This window comes from Cavia porcellus, unplaced genomic scaffold (assembly GCF_034190915.1).
Source record: "Cavia porcellus strain 051 isolate PalLab524CR breed Dunkin Hartley unplaced genomic scaffold, mCavPor4.1 scaffold_6, whole genome shotgun sequence".
Classification (NCBI taxonomy): domain Eukaryota; kingdom Metazoa; phylum Chordata; class Mammalia; order Rodentia; family Caviidae; genus Cavia; species Cavia porcellus.
The window spans coordinates 101,205,674-101,227,330 of record NW_026947489.1 but is presented as its reverse complement, the minus strand read 5'-3'; the positions used below and the strand labels follow the sequence as shown (position 1 = coordinate 101,227,330).

The following is a 21,657-nucleotide window of genomic DNA, read 5'->3' as shown; positions in this document are numbered from 1 at the left end:
AAACACAGCCAAAAGAGAAAAGATGAAGAACTGAAAGCCTATCCATGTATGTGCACCCAGTGACAACCATAATAGTGTTTTGATATATTTTCTTCACATGGTCTTAATCATTCTATTTGTATGATTGTTTGCTTTCTCAATTTATATCTTTATTGTTAAATTAGTGCATTTCTATTAACTGTTTTCTCTTTTTCCATTGAGCTAACTCTTCAATTATCTTAGAGTAACTTTCTTCCCAGATTTGAGGATATATTCTAAATTACATTATTTGGGAGCAAAGATTATTCTTAAGCCTTTGTTGATACATAAAATCAAATTACTATCTAAAAATATCTAAACCATTGACAGCAATATCTGTGCTGGGAACACAGAGGGCTGTTATAGGCAGCAATGGGTATTTAATTGTTTTACAGCTCATTGATTGACTACATGTGAGGATGAGCCTTTTCTCATTTTCTCACACCATTTCCATTTCTTCTCTTATGAATCAGCCTCTGATATCCTGGAGCTGTTCCTTCAGTTGGTACCTTGAGGGGAACAAGAGGATACTGGAGAACTGGAGCTCTCAGTTCCTCTTTAGCTAATAGTGATGAACATTGAGGTTTGGGCTTGTTTGCCCAAGGGAGTAATTGTATTAAGATCACAATTTAAACAATTGATCGAAAAGTTGTAATCATGATGAGAAAGGAATTCCTTCTGTATCTGATCTGCAGCACAACTGACATTTACAGTGTGCTAAGTACTGTGTTGTACTTGGAATGTTCTTTATTGGTCCTCTTATTAGTTTCATAAGGGGCTTTAAACCTTGTTTCCAGATAAGAAGACTGTGGTTCAGATGAATTTAAACTAGATTTTGAACTAAGTTGCATACTTCCTAAACCAGTGCCTCTCCTAAACTGTCGAACTACTCTTTAGGTAAACTTCTCTGTGTGGATCTTTGTAGAAAGATCGGAGCTGTCACCATGCATTGGCTGGTGGAATATCGTGTGCTCCGTCATACACTTCCTAAGGAAGGCACACAAGGACCAAACACACCGTCCAGCAGGACCATGACCTGGGATAGGAATGGCCCAAAGACATCAGGCTCCTTCTCTTTGGAAAGCACCAAGTTAAGGGAACCTTTATGAAAGTTTAAAACCCTGAAAATGAAAGATAGATTTATTCAGTATTTTCCTAAAGGCCTCAATGTTGATTTGACTGGAAATACATATAAGGGCATTTTTAGGACAGTGAAAGAGTTGCATAATACACTTTGCATTTTGTTATCCTGCATGTGTTAACAGCTAAAATAAAGATGATTCAGACATATTTTATGAATAGGAGGGAGATTAGAGGAGTAGCAAGGTAGAAGAGGCACTCCATAGCTGTGGGGTTGAAATCTATGGTAATCCCAAATATTGTATGCAGTCATCCAAGTATTGTAATCCCTTTTGTAGTCTTCCTCACAATCCAAAAAATTATATTTACAATCCCATTGAGACGCTATTGGAATCCCAACAAGTTAAGTCCAATCTACCACCTCCAGTGCAACCCACAGCGAGGATAAAGACACCAAGACATATTCTAAGTGAAGGGCAGCCAGTGGGAAGGGAAGATTCCTAAATTCAATTCCTGTGAGGATGTGTGGACAAAGGCCTTGATCTTCGTCCTCTCCCAGAATTTATCTTGTGAAGAAGGGGGTGCCTCAGGGATGAGTGACAGTGAGGATGACGGGAATTACTCGAGTAACTTGAGCTGGCTAGCCTGGTAGGGAGAAAAGCATCTCTGCAAAATGCAGAGGTAAGGATATGCAAGGTTTAATTTTCATAATTCAATTAAGGTAGCAACTGAATTGTTTTCTGATATGTAAACTTTAGTGCCTTGGGAAGTCGTAGCCTCTTTACCTTGAGACTCATACCCAATTGACCTTCCTGGAGCTGACTGGCTCTAACATCCTGCAGTGTTCATATCTTTTGCAGAGAGCACTATGTGAGGAAACAGGAGATTGTTGGATGGCTTTAGAGATTACATACCAGCTTGCCTTATTTGTAATGGTTACAGCCAATTGAAGAAAGAAGGAAGTACCATAGTCAGCTCTTTACATATTAGTATAAGGAAGTAAGTCTCCATATAATCAAAGTTACAGAATTGTTCTACATTAACGGGGAGACACTGGAGTTGTCTCCCATGATTATGAACGGAGGACCAGAACACCTGCCCTCCAGGTGGCCACCTAGGAAAGGTTGTTCTGAGTGAGTAAGAACTGTGTGCGGTCCCCTCCTTAGCAGATGATCCTGCACAGGGCAGGGTAAAGCAGTGACTCAAAACAGCGTCTATCACTGACATGTGTGAGGGTCTCGAACCTCTTTTGGCTGTGTTATATATCACCAAGCCAGTTAAATGAAAGATACTTACTTCATTATCCACCTCAGAGCAATTTTTGAATCCAGGCATATTGAAACTACTGTTATTTCATGACATACCACATCTTCCTGTGACTCCTAAAGGCAGAAGTTTTAGGTTCTGTGTTGATAATGTATTTCTCTTTGTGAAGTCTCTGGGAGAAACATGTAATAAGCAGGATGGCACTACTAGGGGCATTTGGAGCACTGTATTGTCTTAGGGCAATAACAGTGGGTGATGCTTTATGGGCTCTAATAATATCCTTAGCCCTGATGGTTTCAGAAGAAGATCAGAGTCTACTTTTTTTTTTGGTGCCAGGCATCGAACTCATGACCTCACACTTGCCAGGCAGTCCCTTGTGCCACTGAGCTAAATCCCCAGCCCCTGGATCTAGTTTTTTGATTATGTAGTTGAGATCAGAGTAGTTTCTGGAACACAATTCCAAATATATTTGCTTTAGCTTTCTCTATCAAAAGATTTTTAATTTGAATCATGTTAAAAAGCAAAGTTCAGAACATATTTCATCCATTTGCTATAATGATGAGATGCATAATGAAGATTAATTTTGCCTTTTTAAATAAAAAGTCCCTGTAAAATAAAGCTTTTATTATGGATTGGGTCTAAAGTGAGTGCCACGTCACCTCAGAGTAAGAGCTCAGTTCTTCCCAGCTGCTGATGTCTCAGTGTTGGGGCCTTGGATAGATCTTTGCCTTCTCTTCACTTTTGATTTTCTGACCTGTACCATTGAAAGTTTTATCTAAATGACCCCTAACGTGTCTTCTGGAGCCAAATACTCCTGATTCTCTGATGTCACAGTTGCCAGAGAGTTCTTCTTAGTGCAGGCAGTATATATTTTTATTTTTTGCTTGTTGATTTTATTATTATTATTATTATTATTTTTTTTTTTTGGTACCAGGAGTTGAACTTGAGACCTTGCACTTGCCAGGCAAGCACTTACGCCGCTGAGCTATATCCCTAGCTTGCTTGTTGATTTTAGAGCAATAACATTCTGTAGCAGGATGCTTGGATAGACAAGAAACCATGCACATGGAATTACAGAGTTTCTCAACAGAAAATATGTGTGGCTCAACCTGGGGAAATAGGCTAATAAATTTCTTTTGACAGAAAACATGTCACTGCATAAGCAACTCTTAAAAGAACTCTTGAGAATTGCTTTTCAGAGACTTGGGAAATTTCCCAAATAATTTTTTTCCAACATAATATTTTCATTCCAACTTAGTTGAAAAATGTTTTGAATATCTTTGACTTTAGAGGTACTGTGTATACTTTGTGCATATTTCTCATCCACTCTTTTTGTCAACAGTTATCCAGCCTGTTGTATGGGCTAGATGTGCTGAAGCGTTGGGGTTATAGAAATTAGAGGTCTTTTATGTACAGTATTATGTGATCTGTAAATAATGACCATTTAACTTCTTCCTTTCCTGTCTTTATTCTTTTCATTTCTTTCTCTTGTCCAATTATTCTGGCTAACGTTTTCAGGGTTGTGTTGAGTAAGAGTGGAGACAGTGGACATCCCTTATTCCCAGTTTTAGAGAGAAAGCTTTCAGTTTTTGTCCATTTAGTATGATGTTGGCTCAGAAATTAGTTAACACTCTTGCCGTGCAGTACCTCAGAGACCAGTAGAGAAGGTGGCTGTGGAAACGATGAGTGTGGAATGTGGTGAGGTTATGAGATTGTTAGGAATGTTACTAGAGTCCCTAACTTTCTGGTGTGCTGCCAAGCTTGGTTTTCTGAGTACGGCTGGATAAAAAGAACTTTGCAGGCAGTAGTAAGAGTTGGCATTTAGGTGTAAGGTGCTGCAAGATGAGAAGCCAAGGGAAAGGAAGAAGGTCCTGAAAGTGAGGCAGTTAAAGTTATTTTGAGAAAGATCAATCTGTGATCTTACGGGAGGACAGGGTGGGAGGAAATGGGAGATAAAGAAGGAAAGTACTTATGAGATTACTTCAGAAGACCAGAAGGAATTAGTGAAAGCCAAGAAGAAGCCAGACTTGGTGGGGTAGAGCTGGGGGTTTACCTGGGGGCGGGGGGCTCATTCTTGAGGACCTCACTGGCAAGAGAGTAACCTTTGGATACTCAGTGTGACATCAATGGCTGTTAGGTATCTATTTCCCCAGTGGTTGGACTGTTAGTGATTTTTGAGTAAGAGGCCATAGCCAGTGTTGTGTCAATGCATATTTCACTGTGTGTGACCCTGCATTTATTTGTACATGTATACACACACACACACACACACACACACACACACACACACGAACATTTATATTGATTAAAACTTCACTAAACGGTTCATTCATGGCATACAGTTTAGGAATGATAAAATATAAGTGATTTTTTTTTACCTATAAAATCTAATGAATTCTCACAGAATGTTCTCATCTATCTTCCCCCAAATTTTTGTATCTGTAGTCTACTGGTGATGGTACTTGACAAGATAGTGTGATCACTCTCTACCCTGGCCTTTGCACAGATTTGGGAAAGTCAGTCCTTCTGCCTCCTCTCCTTTCCTCTGCCAAAGACCCTGCTCTGTGAGCTCTACTTATCCCTGATCATGCACCACTGAGCCACTGCCCTTGGATTTTGTTTACATTCGTTCTTCCATACCCTTGGTCAGTGACCTGAGTCCAGGCATACAAAACCAGCTTAGTAACAAATCTAAAACAAATTCTTGATTCTTGAAACCCTGTTTGAACACTCCTGTCTCAGAACAAGGTTCACCTTAGTTGAAACTGATAAGTAGGCAGCTCATACAGCCATAACTCCTTTTGCATGAGGATGTTTATTATTAGAGTGGTTAGGAGATGTGATTTGATGGGTTCCATAGCATAGCTTCATACCTCTTATCCTGCTTGACCTCTCTCCAGCATTTTAAACAGTTGACTTTTTGAACTCTCTGTGTAAAACTGTCTACTCTTGAATTTTATGGTATTATTCAATCAAGTATATATTTTCCTTTTCTGTTTCTCAGCCTTTATTCCACTTTTCAGACCTCTCTTCTCAGCTCTCTATTCCTTCTCCAGTCTTTCGCTGGGTATGATTAGTGACTCTCAAGAGTTCACTTGTTAGTGGCATGCTTTTGATAGCCAGACCCTGTCTCTGGGTCTGCTGGACTCTCTGCTTTCCATCTCTGTACATCCCACTGTGCATCAGATGTGTACATAACTTTCATTTTCTCAAAGCCACATAACCCAAAATGAATCTCACCTTCTCCCTTGCTCTTGTCGCTTGCTTTTCCCAAAGTATTCTTTGTTTCCCTGATGTTGGTACCTTCTAGGTGCTAAAAGTTACCAGCGGCCATTGAAATCCTTCCTGGCTTTTCATACCAAGGACAGTGGACTTAATAGGGTCTACAGTGTTGGAAAAGATGGCCCCTTTTGTGTCTGCGTGGGAAAGATCGCTGCAGTCACGTTTGTCATCCATTGCAGAGTTCGCAAACAAAAATAAAACTTTGCCTACTGCTTATGTTCATGAACAAAGCTGTTTGCAAACAAAAACTTTCCTGAGCTAAGGTAGTATATGTCAAGAAGACCTAGCGTTCTGCCCCTGAATTCAGTTTTCTTACTTTCTCCAAGGTTAACTCTCAGATTCAGGCTGTTGTGACCTCTTAGTGAGCTATTGGCCTTGCTCTCTTTGCCTATCTCCCTGCCTCTAGGTACTTCCCTCCAGTTAGTCTGGCCATCAGTCCATAGCTGGGCTTATTTCTTCTAATATTCAATAAGATGTTTAGACATCTTTTTTTTTTTTTTTTTTGAGTACATCTCATGATACTTTCCATTGTTTGCAAGATGTAACCTTAAACGCTTAGTGTAGTGGTCTAACTTGCTCATCTTCTGTTTTTTGTCACATGCATTTTAGGTAAATTACTCACGAGTGGCTAGAACACTGGGATAATCTAATTTGCCCCATAAACCAAGCTATATAATTACTCCTACCTGTTCTCAGCTAACAGTCTGTAGACCTGTAGAGCAAACTCACTTGGCATTCATATACTGGGATGACAGTTCCTGCATACTAATCTTGCTCAGTAAATTTTTACAGTTTAATTTTCATGAAATAAATGACCGTCTGTTGGTTGCCTAGGTCTAGGGTTTGGCTATGTGCTCTTAATGAATATGGATATCCTATGTTAAAAGGCATAGAGAGCTCTCTGCAGGTCTTCTTTTCGGGTGGGAGAGGACCTCTAATTTTTCTCTGAGGTAGAAAATGAGACATGGATTTTATATTGAGGAAGTTGGTCTAAAAATAGTGGCTTCCTGCATGTGACTTCAGGAATAGAGTGAAATTAGACACGCAGTGACTTTTAGAGTTCTGGTAGAGGTTTGATCATTTCCTCTTTAAAGTAGCTTTGTGGCTTTAACAGCTGGAAGTTTTGCTCCTTGTCCTTTAGCTGGTGTGTTCCTGAGCTAGAACTGTCTGGAAATTGAAATGGAGCATGTTTTCTCTTCTCAGATTATCAACCATAGCTGTCAGGAATTTGTTACTGTCTGCTAAAGTACATATATGTACACAAAAACAAGCTGAAGGCAGTACCTGCATGAGAATTGCCTTGTGGGGTGGCACATTATTTTGTGGATGCACTATGGGAATGCAGAGAAAGGTCTTAAAGCTATAAATTATTCACAGGTAAAAGAAGGTGGAGGAATAGACTTAAAAAGGAAAAGGCTGAAAAATATATGCCAGTGTATTTGTGCCTTGTTTCCCACCTGCCTCTCTTACTCACGGGGGCATCAGTAGATTGTGGGCTCAGTGGGTACAGAGGGGCTGCCTTTTCTTCTTTCTTCAGCCCCTTTAGCTGCTTCCCCCAGGTCGTGGCCGTAACCTGTGTCCAGCGGCTGCTGGCTGTGGAGCATCTCTGTCCTCAGCACTGCTTTTGAGATGGTGGGGTTGAGTGCTGGGTGAAAAGCTCAGGTCTTCTACCTTAACATAAGGTTGCACTTCATCTCCTTCCACTTGGAAACCTTGGGGTCAACTCTGTGGTGAATGTTGGCTTTCCTTTTGTTCTTGGAGGGGTTGGTGTAGAACTACACTATCTTGATGTTTTCCAAGAATCCTACCCTGTCCTCCTCTGTGCTTCCTTTGTGGTAGCTGTCTTCTTTCACCTGCACGTGTTTCTGAGGAGATAGGTGGCCTTCCTTTGGTTTACATGCTGGGAACCCAGCCTCAGTGCTCGGAGGAGGGAAATGGAAACAGGATCAAACAATGCAGATCGTTTCCGGTGTTCCTCACATGTTTGGAAGGGATATGAAAATAGCTAGAGTTCATTCAATATCATAGTCCTGTAGGATATTAGATCTTTGGGGGAAATTGAGGCACACGAAGGTTAAAAACTTTTCTTAAAGCCAACGGCTTTTAGGGACAGTTGTAGTCCACACTTTCCTGCACTTCTCTGTTCATATGGAGGCATCTGGAAAGTACTCTTTGAAAATGTATCATCACCTCATAAAGTCTAAGCATCAGGCTTATATATGTTAAAATTACAGTCAAATTTCCTTAGCTATCAAAATCTGTTAATCAAGCAGATTCCAAACCCTAAATCACTCATATACAGCCCAGAAAAAAAAGCAGACTAATGCTAATCATGGGAGCTTGTTGTAACACATTATAATATTACAGCAAATATATTTAGTTCACTGAACATTCTCAGGGGGCTTTTAATTTCTTTTAGAATTGTTATACAAACCTCTGCACCAAGGACCAGATGTAGAGTTTGGCAATATTGCCAGGTCATTTTTGATAAAAACCAAGGTTATGAGAATCTATTATGGAAGTCCCTGTACTATTTGCCAGAGTGTGTTTGGTTTTGTCAACACCTGCAAACAGGAAGTTAAGATTTGAGGAAAAACCTTTGGTGGTTATGCACTAAGCTTGCTGGAGAGTGAGAGCCTCTGTTGCCACGGAAACCACACTGCTGCCTCCCTTATTAATGAAGGCTTGGTGAACTTGCGGAAGTACTGTTGCCCAGTCCTGTAAATCATTCCAGAGAAACGCAGGTTAACTTTCAAAATATTTCACTGGCTTGTCTTATGCGTTCTCCCTAGGTCTTGATCAGTTTAAGATTGCTCCTATGCAGTTTCAGAACCACTGATTTTTATCTGGCAACCGTGGCTGAAGACCCTCTCTTTTCTTTCATGCTTAAATCACATCTGTGCCTGTCTGTCTTGATTCATAAATGATTTTTTGTTTATTTTGCTGCCTTTTAGATTTGTGTGCATTGAAAATGAAGAAGGGATGGGGGAAAAACACATCCATTGAAAACTCTTCTGATATATGAGGTTTAAGGGAGTTATAAGTTTCTAAACCTTTCCCAACTTTTAAAAAAACTTTGTTTTTTTTTTTAATCTATATTAAATGGTTTGATTCTTCTCATTCCAGTGGATATACTTTAAGCTAGAAAATGTCGCTAGTAAATGTTCTTAACCTGAGTCTAATTTCACTAAATTCTTTATCCCCTGCCAGGCAGATTAACAATAAAGTTGCTTCTAGAAAAAATTGATTTAAAAAAAAAACACAACATTTTTTTTTCAGCTAATTGTTTATCTGGAAGGATGCAAATGGTAGTTTTAAATCCTTTAAGTCATCCATTATGCCTGGCAGCCTCTATTGTCTGATTTTTGGGTCTGAGCCAAGCCAGACTCTTTCTATTGGTCTTGGGAAGAAATACACAGATCTGGCTCTGCCAAATCGGTGTTCTTAGGGAGCCCAAGCCCAAACTCTGCCTCAAGTGAAGGAAACGTAGGCTGAGCCATGCCTCAGACTGGGAGAGCTCATGGGTCGCTGCTTTCTTAGGCCACATTAAAGCAGGAAGCAGCTCTGTTCAAAGTGGAAGGGATGGAACTTGTTCCTTCAGTTCTTCCAATGTCTGTGAATTACTGTTAGCTTTTAAGTGCATTTTTGTGGATGTAATAAAATACTGTTTATAGTCCGCTCCAAAGTAAGTAATTGCAATGTGGCAAATGAAATTCAGTATAACTTTGTCATGGTTTTTTGAATTTTAATTAAACTAGTCTTAGAGAAAATTATAAATGCAGCTGCTTTTGTTGTGACAAGTGACACTGACAAAATATTAACCTAATGAGTTGTTATTCATGGAAGCAAAATATCTTCTAGGCTGCAGACTTGGGGTGTTTGTTTTATTTTAGTTTTCAGTTTGTGCCTTAGAAAAATCCACAGAAAAGAATAAAGTTTTAAAACCGCATGAAAAAAAAAAAACCCTCCATTGTATGGAATATTCCATCATTGACATCGTGCCAGCTACAATTGCATGTATATCATTTAAGGCACTGAAAAAAATTTTTTTAAAGCCAGATGTCTCTTGTGGTCACTTTTTTTGTATCATTAAAAGTGTAACTGGGATAAATAACCAAGCATTGACTACAAAGCCTAATATTAAAGGAATAACCATTCCATGTTCTTATGACCACATTAGGTCATTTCCTTTTTATTTTACTTTATAAATTACCTTGTGGCTTAAAAATGACATTTTGTTGGTTATGAGTTCCTTTTATGGCTAATTTATCCAAGTTATTTAGAGATTCTTTAAACTTGAATTTACATAATTATCAGTCAAGAATGTACATTAAACATTCAAAATTTTTCTTTGTGTCAGTTTCTTGCTTTCCCTCAGCAGGAATTAAGTTTTCTTTTAACATTTTGTTGTTTAAAATGAAATGAGTAATTTAATTACAGGATCATGATATTATCTGTGTTGTTTTTAATATAGCAGTAAAACCTTCATAGTGGATTTGACTTTTACTTTTTAGAATTGGCCTAAAGACCTAAGATTAAGAATAAAATCATCTTTATCTCTTAGCATTTGTCCTTGTTTGTGGGAGGTGATGGTGAAAATTGTACTATTCAGTTTCTGTGTGTGGTTCTTGCCTGCATTTTTTTTTTTTTTGTCTTTTTCATTTTCATCGGTACCAGGGATCGAACTCACGACTGCCTCCTTGCAAGGCAGGCACTTATGCCACTGAGCTAAATCCCCAGCCCCCTTGCCTGCATTTTTAACTCACAGATTAAATTGCTGCCTGCACCATCACCACCATGGCTCGTAGGGGACTCAGGGGTGCAAGACTGAGGCTTTTGGTCATAGATGTGCAGAATCTGACAGCAGAGAGGTCTCTGAAGCAGCGTGGCAGGGAGCATTTGCTGACTTCAGAGGGCCAGATCAACCCCAATATTTTTTCAGGGACGCTAAACCTCTTGTAACTGCTAAATTGGATTTGTCACTGAATGAACTATCAGCTGCTGTTGGACAAGGCCATAAAAGCCAGCCGGCTGGTCCTTTGTAGGCAGGGCTTACCCAGCGATTGATATGTTTTAGCACTTTTGGGATTATTGTGATTAAGAGGAAACTGTTCTGAATGAGAGAGAAAAGGGGGTAAGGACACACAGCCACAGCTGGTGAGCAGCATGTGTTTGTTCCAAGGAAGTCACCATTATGGCTGTCTCCTGGGTCCTGCCTGACTGACGAGTGTGAAATCTTTATAGGAGGAAGCGTTATCCTTACTTCCTCCACTTATAGCTCTCCCTACAGTAGGGCATGAGTGATTGGGAGAGTGGTAGACTTGAGAATTTGAAATGCTTTTAAAGCATACTCTGCGCGCTTGCGCAAACACAGACAGTGACTCAATGCATTAGTCTATGCACCCAAGCTAATTGAGTTAACATGTAGGGATTTCAGTAGTAACAACAGTGTCCTCTCTCTCGTTTCCCAGACCTGACGCTCTGTGACACGCATTGAAAATGCGCCTTCTAATTTTATATCTGGATCTGCTTTAGCCAACTGACTAGAAACGGCATAGCCAGTGGGTTTGTAAACTAGAGCACTTGGTTGAGGGTTTATTAAGTATAGGAACTTTCTAAGCTTTTTAGAGCAGGTTTGTTTCTGAGAACCATCTAATCCCATGAGAACTGTGGGCTTTTGCATAGATCTTGCACTAGCCAAAAAGCAGCTTGTTGAGAAGATTGGCGTTCAAAGCTTTCTCAGTAGTACTTGCAAGTGTACGTGGAATTGGTAGCCTCTCTGGTTGTCCCCAAGGACACCACCGTTCATGTTCAGAGTTTGCTCAGCATACCACACAGGAAAAAGGCTGGCTTGCCAGGTCCCATGGAGTGTCTTTCCAAGCCTGTGAAAAGCACGAATCATCCGGCAGCCGAGCATGCTTACAGCTGGCCCTTTGCTGGCTTTGATCTACGAATCAGGCCGCGCCATGAATGCCCTTATTGTCATGTTATGTGTACACAGTGTGTGAATTATTGAAAATAGGGAGGCCTGAGCCTCATCTGGTAGAGATTACAGTGCAGGCATGCTGGGCGAAGGTCTGTAATTGAAAATCCCCAGATGCTGTTTATTTGGCCTTTGTCACATGACCTGCTGCAGGAAGATTGTCTGAACAAAGTGTTGCCTGCATGGAGAGTGGTGCTCTCCCTCCCACCCTCAGGGCCTCCACAGGCTCAGTCTGTACACAGCTTAAACACCTGCCCAAAGGATTTTTAAAGGCTTAAATTAGATTCACTCATAGCATTTAAATAGAGGGCATCTTGCTTGTTGATTTAAACTGCTTAAGCTGTTGTTGACTCGTGGAACCTTCTATCCACACAAGGGTTTGCCGATAATTTCACTGTGAGATATCTTTTACAAAGCAACATTCAATGATGGGGCCATATAGGAATAAGGAGTTTGAGCTCGATCTTTAAAGGAAAACTAAACTTTTCTATAGTCCTGAACTTGCGGAGAAAGCCACGTTGAAAGTGTGTAGTCCTGTCTTTAGAAAATGTCAGGGCCAACAGGAATATGGCCCTGACCTAGCTCAGTAATCTGCCTTTCATTCAGTTCATTCTTACTTCTTCTATCTTGGGTGAAATAGAAATGTTACTTGGAAATATGTTTTTCTCAATTAAATGTTGACTGTTACCCTCCACATCAGTGGTCGAGTGAGGAAGGGTCGTACACCTGAGATTGATGTAGATTAAGAATTAGTGAAGGGAAGCCAGGCATGTTAATGCTGGCCAGCAGTCCAGCTACTCAGGAACACCTGAGCCCACACGTTCATGATCCAGATCAGCCTGTGCTTGTAACACAGCAAGACCACTAAGTCAAAAAAACCACAAAAACTAAAAGACAAGACCAAGTGAATTTTGAAGGAGGAAAGGTTTAAACTTTCCAGCTTCCCATAGAATGTACACCCTGCTTTTTATCCCCTTTTCAGCTGTGATTGTGAACATTTCCTGAGCTCCCTGGGAGCTCAGGGAGAAGAAAGTTCCTGGGCATTTCAACATTTCACAAGCATTCCTTCCCAGCACAGGACTTTTCCTCATCTTCCGGCTGCATCTCCCTCCCGCTTAACAGGCTTTTCTCTTTTCTTTGGGATGTGGCTATAATCAGCAGTAGGGCAGTCATTAAGTGGCATGTTCTTAATACAGCGCCAGAGGTTGGAAGGACAGAGCACTTTGAGAGCAGAATGAGGGTCCTGCTTTCATGAAGCTTATAATTTGTCAAGAAAGATGAGAAGATGGGCAAGGCACAGAAAGCTCCATGCTGGAGGTGTAGGAAGAATCTTGAGCCAGAGAGAAGAGCACACTCCCTGCTGAGGTGGTAGGGCTGTGCTGGCCACAAAGTCTTAGCAACTCAGAGATAACAGATCAGCGGGTTTGAGCAGGACCATGGAGGCAGGGAGACACTTGGGCAGGTTGTTTCACCCAGAGGGAGTAAGCACCCAGAGTTGTATAAGCACTGAGCGTGCTTAGGGGACCAGGGGGGAGTGTATGTGGGCAGTGGCAGGAGAAAAGGAAAAGTAGTCTGTGTGCATAACATTTTAGTGATTTTATAGTTAGAAATTGAAAGGAGAATAAAAATGGCTTGCCTGTCCCAAATCTAAACTCCCCAGGCGGGGATGATTGGTGTAGTTTGGTGATTGATTGTCATCTAGGCGAGAAGGCATTTCATAGACTGCTGCAGTGTACACAGTGTCACCTGGGACCACTCCTGGGTTTGAGACCAGTTGGAAATGAATAGAGCACTTGGGCCAGTGACCCAGAGCATGCAGTCTGGGAGGAAACACCTCTAGACTTTGATCTCAAACCACTCCCTGGTGTTTCTTCTGTTACTCTTTGGTTGCCACTGCCTGGCCTCTGGCTTTCTGTGTCCTCTGAGGCCGTTAGCTACATGAGGGCAGACTGTTTCCTCGTTGCTCAGCACAGGCCCTCCAAGCAGGGCATGTTCTGTGCTGGGCGAGGGGAGTGTATGGCCCTAGACTGTGAAGGCTTGGGTTAATGAAGAACAGTTGTGAAGTTGAACATGATGGCACACACTTGTTATTCCAGAAGTCGGAAGGCTGAGTCTAAAGATTATAAAATTGGGACCAGCATGAACAACCTAGCGACTTGCTGAAACTGTCTCCAAAACAGCAACAACAAAGTCTTGGATAGAAGGTCCAATCCTTAGTACTCATTCATTCCATTTCATGGCTGAATTCTGCCTCCTTCTAAGATTTTGTTCACATTAACGACTTAATAGTGATTTGGTGAGAAGCTCTTACATCACATGCTGTTTTCAGAGCAGCTGGTGTAAGGTTAAGGAATAATAATCTTGGAAGACACAGTTGGGTTTGTGTATCCTAGGTCTACCATTTAACTAATTTGGGATTTGGGGACAAATTTCTTCCCTTCTTTTGGACCCTTAATTTCAGCAGCGTTTTAAAAAGGGGACCCTTCTGAGTGTGGAGGTGAAACACATACATGTGTTGGGTGTTTTGTCTCATGCCCCCAAGTAGTAGGTTCATCTTCATCTTGTCTCACAACGCCTCTGCTTCCACTCTGTCTCATTTCAGGGATTTTAACCCTCAGTTTCATTCCCTTCAGTTTGAATACCTTTAAAAAATGTTGGCCTTCTCCTCATGATTTCCATATTATCTCTAAAAGAATTACTAAGTGCCTAGACATTTTTCTCTGCCATGCTTTCTAAGTGCAAGTAAACGTAGCTGAATGGCATTTTGATTCAAGGCTTGCATAACTCATCTTTATGCGGCTATTGCTTAGTAGTTATAGAACTGAACTATTAATTCTTCTAGTGGGAGTTATGTTTTTACACTCAGAACTAAATTCTGGAAATCCAGGAAGGGGCATCCCTATTCATAGCGATGACTTTACAGTTTGTCACAAAATAAGAGAAATTTGGTTATACTTTTAGCCCCTTGCTAAAAACCTAATTGCTGCTATATTATTGAATGAAACATCTATTTTAAATTAAAATATTATTATATCAAATAAGTAGCTTGTGTAGTATACACTTAATGTTAGAAACACCACAATGAAGGGCAACTTTTACTAGGAGACAGTTTTGTGGCTATATCATTTTGAAAATTGAGGGTGATACAAAGATTTTGAAAACCTTTGTAGTGGGACATGGAAAAGGTGTTGAATTCCAATAACATTGAAAATAAAAACATAGGGTTTGTGCTAGATGTCAAGTGGATGGTATTCTGGACCAAAAGTTACGTTAAATGCTCTTAGGACTTTATATGACAGTTGAGGCAATGAAAACATCTAAACCTAGTGTAGGACATTATTGTTTAAAAGCCCCTTAACATTTGCTAAGACATCGAAGGACTCTTTACGGTAGGTGTTGGTACCTGTGTTTTACAGGGAGGATGTAGAGGGTCAGAGAAGTTTTGCTGCCCACGTTTACTCACCTAGTCAGTCCAGCTTCCCCCCAGTAGTCATACATCTTAGTTAAAAAACCAGCAGATTGTCTGGGTCTAGATTAGTGGAATATGCTTGCCTGACTGCTAAAAGTTCTGGTTTGTATACCCAGCACTGTTTAAAACACCCGGACATATGCATGTGTCACACAAGATCCCCTAATCCCCATAAGCCTGCAGCATCACTGCCATTAAAGACTTTCTGTTAAACACCAACAGTTTGAACACTTCCAACAAGTGGATTTCACACTTCTCTAAAGGCAAATAATTAATAAATAGAGTGTTCTTAGTAAAGTTTTACATTAACAAGATTTCCCTGGGTTAATGCTGAGATTAACTTTGTTTGGACCAGATCCCTATTACTGTGGCGTGGGAGAGTGGCAGGGGAGGGGGAGGGGGACAAAGAAGGAGAGAGAGTGGTGTTGGTCACACACAAGCATGCCAAGCCAAGAGCAGCAGGAAGGTCTGCACCATCATTCCGCACCCCCTCCACAACTAGTTGTGGGCTTACAGATTTTAGGTGATACTTGCAGCACTGACCAGGGTTTATAATCTTTCTGTAAATTATTTTTTATTTTCTTCTTCTAGAAGAGATGGGCTCATCCATTCATTAGAAACTTGGATTGAGTGCCTGTTCAGTGAGTGTTAGATGCAAGTCAGAGAGAATCAGATGGGTGCTTACCATGGAGCAGTCACTCTTCCTAGGAGGTTGGACGGTCTGGTGGACAAGCAACCCCAGTGTAGCAGTAGAGCAGCAGCTACAGGGTATGTGCTGGGTATTTGAAGGTACAAAGGAAGTAAAGTTTGGCTCCCAGAAGACTTCATAGAGGAAGTAGTCCAATGGGGGCTCATTGTGGTAAACAGGAGCTTGCAGACAAAGGAGAAAGAAAAGACCATTTAAAGACAGATGGCTACACAAAGACATAGAGGTGTAGAAAAGATGATACTGGTCTGTGGAAGTGTTGTGAAGCACTTTGTACTAACCTAGCATGACCCACTGCAGGATATGGAGTTTGTGTTTTTCTTACATTGGGTGGAGACCTATTGATGTAGGAAAGCAACGTGATCAGATGTGGGCGTGAAAGAGATACGTCATAGGAGCCATCAAGATTGAAGGCTGCACCTAGGAGCCTAGGGGTACCAGTCACATTTTGAGACCACAGTTGGGGCAGCAAGTTCTGGTTCTGTTAAATCTCATGTACTCCATGAGAATGTGAGAACCAAGATCCAAAGATACAGACCAGGGCTTTTAGCTTAAGATCGTTGGACAAGACATCCTTACTAGGGTCAGACTGTGGGCAGTGCCCCATGAGAAAGTAAAGAACAACTCCCAAACCAAGACATAGTGGTGACTGTCATACTACTTTTTACCCAGAGTCAAGATATCATTCTTCTTATACCCTAAGTGGTTTGTTTTTAACCCACACTATCTTTTGTTTCACTTGTTTTGCGGTCTTGTCACTGACCCAAAAGTGAGCTGTGGGGCGCACACTCCCTAATTCACAATTTCCCACATGTACTGTGCATTTTCTGGGCACATTTTGTGCAGGAGATGCCATCTGAGCTGTACCTGGAGTGACTTTGATTATTCATCTTCACAGACTCTAGGAGATAGGTAGCCATTGAAGATCTTGGAGCCAAAGTCCCAAGGTCCCATCTTTGTTTTGTGTAAGGATATTATGTACAAAGAATAATGAAGGGCATAGTTAAAAGTATGAAGCCAGTTAACCTATTCATCAGGAGGATTAAAAAGGTGTCTGACATATCTTTTGCTTCATAGAGAATGAGCAATTAGAAAACTTTATGCATAGTTTTCTTCTAGAAATAATAACAGTGAAAAGAGTTTCTATGCAACACCCAAGGTGTAGTATTTTATGCAGAGCTTTAGATTTTTTTGTTTTTACTTGTTTGTCTCTTTTCAACCCTTGACTCCATTGCAAATGTGTAGTTGGTAGTAAGCTGCCTTTTGACAATGAAGAAAAACAGTGCTTAATGAGGCTGTCGCTTGATAATGTTATCAGCTGCAGTGTCCAATAGAAACTCCTGAGAAGGTGGAATTTGAGTCATTGCCAGGCGTTTTACAGGGATTGGAGGTAAAATCCTTATTAACCAGGCAGAGCTTAATATAGTGCCCTTCTAAAACTGATCTTTATCCACTCCTGGCTGAATGAGAGACAGGTGGTCTCTGGAAATCACCACTGTTCACTTCCCAAAGGCCATCAGTTCTTTCTGTAAACCTTTAGTTCTGGAACGTGCAGTACCAGCCTTTGACAACCAGAATGGGCTGCCTGGACTTTCTGGTGATTTTCCATGCTGGCGCTGAGTTTGAGTCAATGATTTATGTTGAGGATTGACTGTGACCCTGGCCTCACAACTGCCTCATTGATCATGCTCAGAGCCTGATCGGGATGCAGTTTTTCCGTGAGCTTTACCTTCTCTCTACCTAGTGGCCCTTTTCCCACTGTGATTCTCCATCTCTCACATTTAGTCATTCACTCCGATTGCCTGCACTTAAAATGAGAGCCTGCTGTGTTCTCAGCACCAAGCTGCATTCTGTGCATCCATGGAACCTCCTGTCTGGTGATTGTGGGGGGGAGGTAGGCATGTATCTTGTCATCATTCAGATAAATGGACCCTAGAATGGGGTGGCCTGCTGTGTGTGGGAGACAGATTGGGTAGTGAAAGAGCTCACAGTAAGCCCATCCGACTCTGACCGACTGTATGGGTGAGTTCCTCAGACAGGGCAAGCTCCCAGAGTTGGCAACCTTTTACTCCTGTCATTTTTGTACATATCTTGCATAGTGGGTGTCTGACTGGTAGCAGCTGGCAAGCTCTGGCAGATCTCCTCCCCTTCCCTGGTATTGCTGGGGAAAGTTATGGGGGCAGTAGTACGCAGGACATAGTTAACTGTTGACTCCTCACATGGCAGTTCACAAAGAGCATTACTGCCTTCTCTGCCTGGTCCACAACCCTGCAACCTCAGATCTTCAGGAAATTGAATGGCGTCATAAAACACGTCCATTCTGTACACCTCTACTAACCAGTGACACTTGGGTCCTGTAGTGTTGCCTGTATCTGTGCCTTTTGATTGTTGGCTTTCATAATCTTAAGATATTTTTTTCCTTTAGGTGTACTCAGCTGATGAAAATGTGTCCTAAAGCTAAAAACTGTTTTCATGCTATCTTATAGTATCTTTCCTGAAAAAGCACTTCTGAAACAGCTCTCTCTGTGCTTTGTTCTACTCCTGGCATCACAAGACAGAACCACAAGATGTCTGCATCCTAGGAGCCAAAGGCTATGGTAGTTTCACCTTAAAGAAGCTTCTTTCTTGGCTTCTTCCCACTGGATCATTGTTTTCTTTGTTTTACTTTATGGTGATGATCTAATGTCAAAGTGGACCTTAGGGATGGAGGAGCCTCAAACATGGGAACATGGATGCATTTCACATATGCTGATCTGCCTGGAAAGGACAAACAAAGACAGACATGCTGTTGTTGTGTCAAGGGCCAAGGGTGCTTAGGGAAGGGGACAGCCTGGAGGCTCATTGCAGCTCAAGGCTCATGGCAAGCAAGGTGTTTGAAAGGCAAGCAAAATCCAGGTGTACTGGGACCCCGTGGTCATGAGATCCATTGTTCACACAGGTGCAGAGTTCAGAATGCTGAAAGTGTTTGAAGAGAATAGTCTAATAGTCTTTTGGGCTGGGTCGGGCTTTGGGGGATGGGTTGGAAGACCTTGTGGCTGCAACCTATTAGATGCGGCTTATAGCAGTGTGGTGAAGCTTTATTTGCTCCTTGATTCTCATTCTTTTAACATAAAAGAATGGGATGGGGGCTCCTTACACATGCATCCCTCCCTGTGAGTGAAGCAGAGGTGTCTCCCATTAAGGGAGCTGCAACTCCTTCCCTGGGCCAAAAGCAGGTCAGCCCTAGCAGGGTGTAGGTTTGCCTCAGGCCTGGCTGCAGCCAGGGAAGAGGAATATTCCATTTGTGCTTCTTTCTTTGTGGCTCCCAGACTCCATTCAATTACAAAGTAGCTCTTACTGTGTTAAAGCTGAGTCTCTGGGCTACAATTTCTAGCCACAGACCCTGCATTTGCTGTGCCTCAAACATGACCCTGAGGCCACATCCCATTACACAGACAGCCCACAACAACGTTAACCAGTCTTCAGTCTGGGTGAGGCCAGCCCAGCACAGTCTGTGTCTTTTTGCTATAATCTCTCTCTTTATATTGCTCCTTTATCAAGAAATGTCACCCAAACCCAGGATGCAAGGGAAGCCAGAGATGGGCTCACTTTCAGTTGTGTCATGCAGCTTAAAAGAAAGGAAAAATCAAGTCAGTTGATTTTTGTGCTTGGTGAGGTGCGGCTCAGGCAGTGTTAATCTTTGTAGCTGGCTGTGGGAAAAACCAGGGCAAGTGGAAATGTTGCTCAACCTTGGAGAAGGGATGTTCTGTGCAATTCTGCAGAGTATTTTGTGCTCCAGAGAAGCTGTAGTGTGGTGACGCTTAAGTGGTGAAGTATGACATGACCCCTCAGCTCTAGAAGCTGTTCATTTCTTTTCAAGAATGAGCTGGGAATGGCTTTGATGCCATGCGTGTGACCTGGAGACACCTGGTTTCAGAAGGAGAGCCTGTGGTGGGAATAGGGAGCTTGGGGTGAGAAAGAAGGTAAAGATCCCTGGTCTTCAGCTTACGTCACTTGCATTCTTCTTGTCAGATGCATCTTCCTCTCTAGTTATGACATGCACACTGAAGTATTTGGCAAAAGTGTTATCATACCAGCAACTTTGAAATGGTGACGGCAACAGTTAAGTAAGATAGGTTGCTGAATGGATAGAGAAGTGATAGATGGAATGAGAGGTAGTAGAGTAAGAGTAGAAAAAATGCTTACACACTGAGCACCCCTAATCCAAAAATCTGAAATGCTCCAAAATATTTGAGTGCTGGCAGACACTACAAGTGGAAAATTCCATGCCTGGCCCATGTGACAAGTCACAGGTAAAAAAAAGGTGCAACAAGAATAGTGTATGAAATTACTTCACACTCTTTGTAAAAGGTGTATGTGAGACATACATGAATTTCATGTTTACACTTAGATTCTGTCTCCCATGTTACTCACTGTATGGAAATTTTCCAGAATCCAACAAAAGAGCAAATTACATATAGTTTCACGTGTTTCACATAAGGATATTCAATATAGTAGCATTTAGGTAGGGGATATAGTGTTCAGGATAAAATTCTTTCTATAAGAAACTTCTGTGTGTCTAAAGTGTTTCATAATAAAGTGTTAGAGGAAATGTCTGTCGCTAACGATCTGGCTTTTGTTCCAGTACTTTGGGGAAGATTTCCTGAATCACTGTGGCTTGTTATCCCAGTTATATGGGTGATGGTTAGTATTATTGAACTCTTGGTCCTTGATTGGAGAATTCTGCGCTTTAGTAACAGAATTCAAAACCTAGGGCCTGTGGAATATCTCAGCCCACCTCATTTAGAGAACAGAGCTGTAAAATTCACATCTGAGTCCAGTGTCTTATAAGGACAGCAGAGAAGACTTCAAACTGAACCTAGTTGATATCCCAGTGTATACACAACCCCTAGAAGTCCAATAGATATTCCAAAATTGTTTGGAGTGGTGTTTACCTACTTATTTACCTAATGGCCAAATATATCTTAATTCTAGGAAAATTAAAATTAAATATAGAAAATTTTAATAGAACCAAAGCTGTCATTGATGCTTTTGATTTAAAGATTTTTGTATGTTTGATATTTCAAATAATTATTTTAAAGGAGTTTTTGTCTAGGCAACACATTAGCCTGTATTTTCAAATTAAGATATACAATGAAGTAATTGATTTAGATTAGGGAGATTGAAATCTTACTACGTTTGTGAGCAATATTGAAGCATTTATTAGGTGCCTGTGAGTTGTTAGAGCAGACAGTTCTAACATTTAGAGTAATTAAATCATTACTATTCATGGCTTGGGACATGGTACAAAAGGAGGGATACCTGCTTTCCACAGAACAGGGATAGCAGTTAAGCTCTTGGTCTTGGGAAGAGCCTGTAGTAGTAGAAGCAGTGATTTTTAGGAGCTGTAATAGGAGTAGGATTGAAAGTGTGACAGTGTTTAACTGCAGCAGCCCCCATTTGCTTAGACTGTAAGAACCGTCACCCAGTGTATCTATCCTGGACATGGGTCTCCTTCATTCAACCAAGTGCCATCAGAAATTTTAAAAATGCTGTAGGTTTTATGTCACCCCTATCAAACCATTCTGTCTGCATTTGCAGAAAATGAGTTTGGGGCAGGAGGAGATTTTTCTTTTGCTGGCTGGAACAAGGTTCGATGAAATTGCATGTCATACAGAGCCTTGGATTTATTTGCCTTGGCCACTCAGACAGCCCCGCACAGGGTGCACTGTGCAGCCCTGAGCTGGAGGATGCTTGGCTCAGCCGCAGACATTGTCTTTTAGGTCTGACTTCTGGTAATTAGGCCTCGTGGCTGGGCTCTGCTGTCAGCCGGCCTTTGAGACAAATTGAAAAATCTGTACAGCCATCTGAGAG

At 41.4% G+C, this 21,657-nt stretch overlaps 1 protein-coding gene across 11 annotated transcripts in view; it reads left to right on the top strand.

The window, feature by feature from the left end:
• Positions 1–21,657, top strand: part of Tead1 (TEA domain transcription factor 1) — a 246,989-nt gene that overhangs the window by 150,541 nt on the left and 74,791 nt on the right. The window lies entirely within an intron of this gene.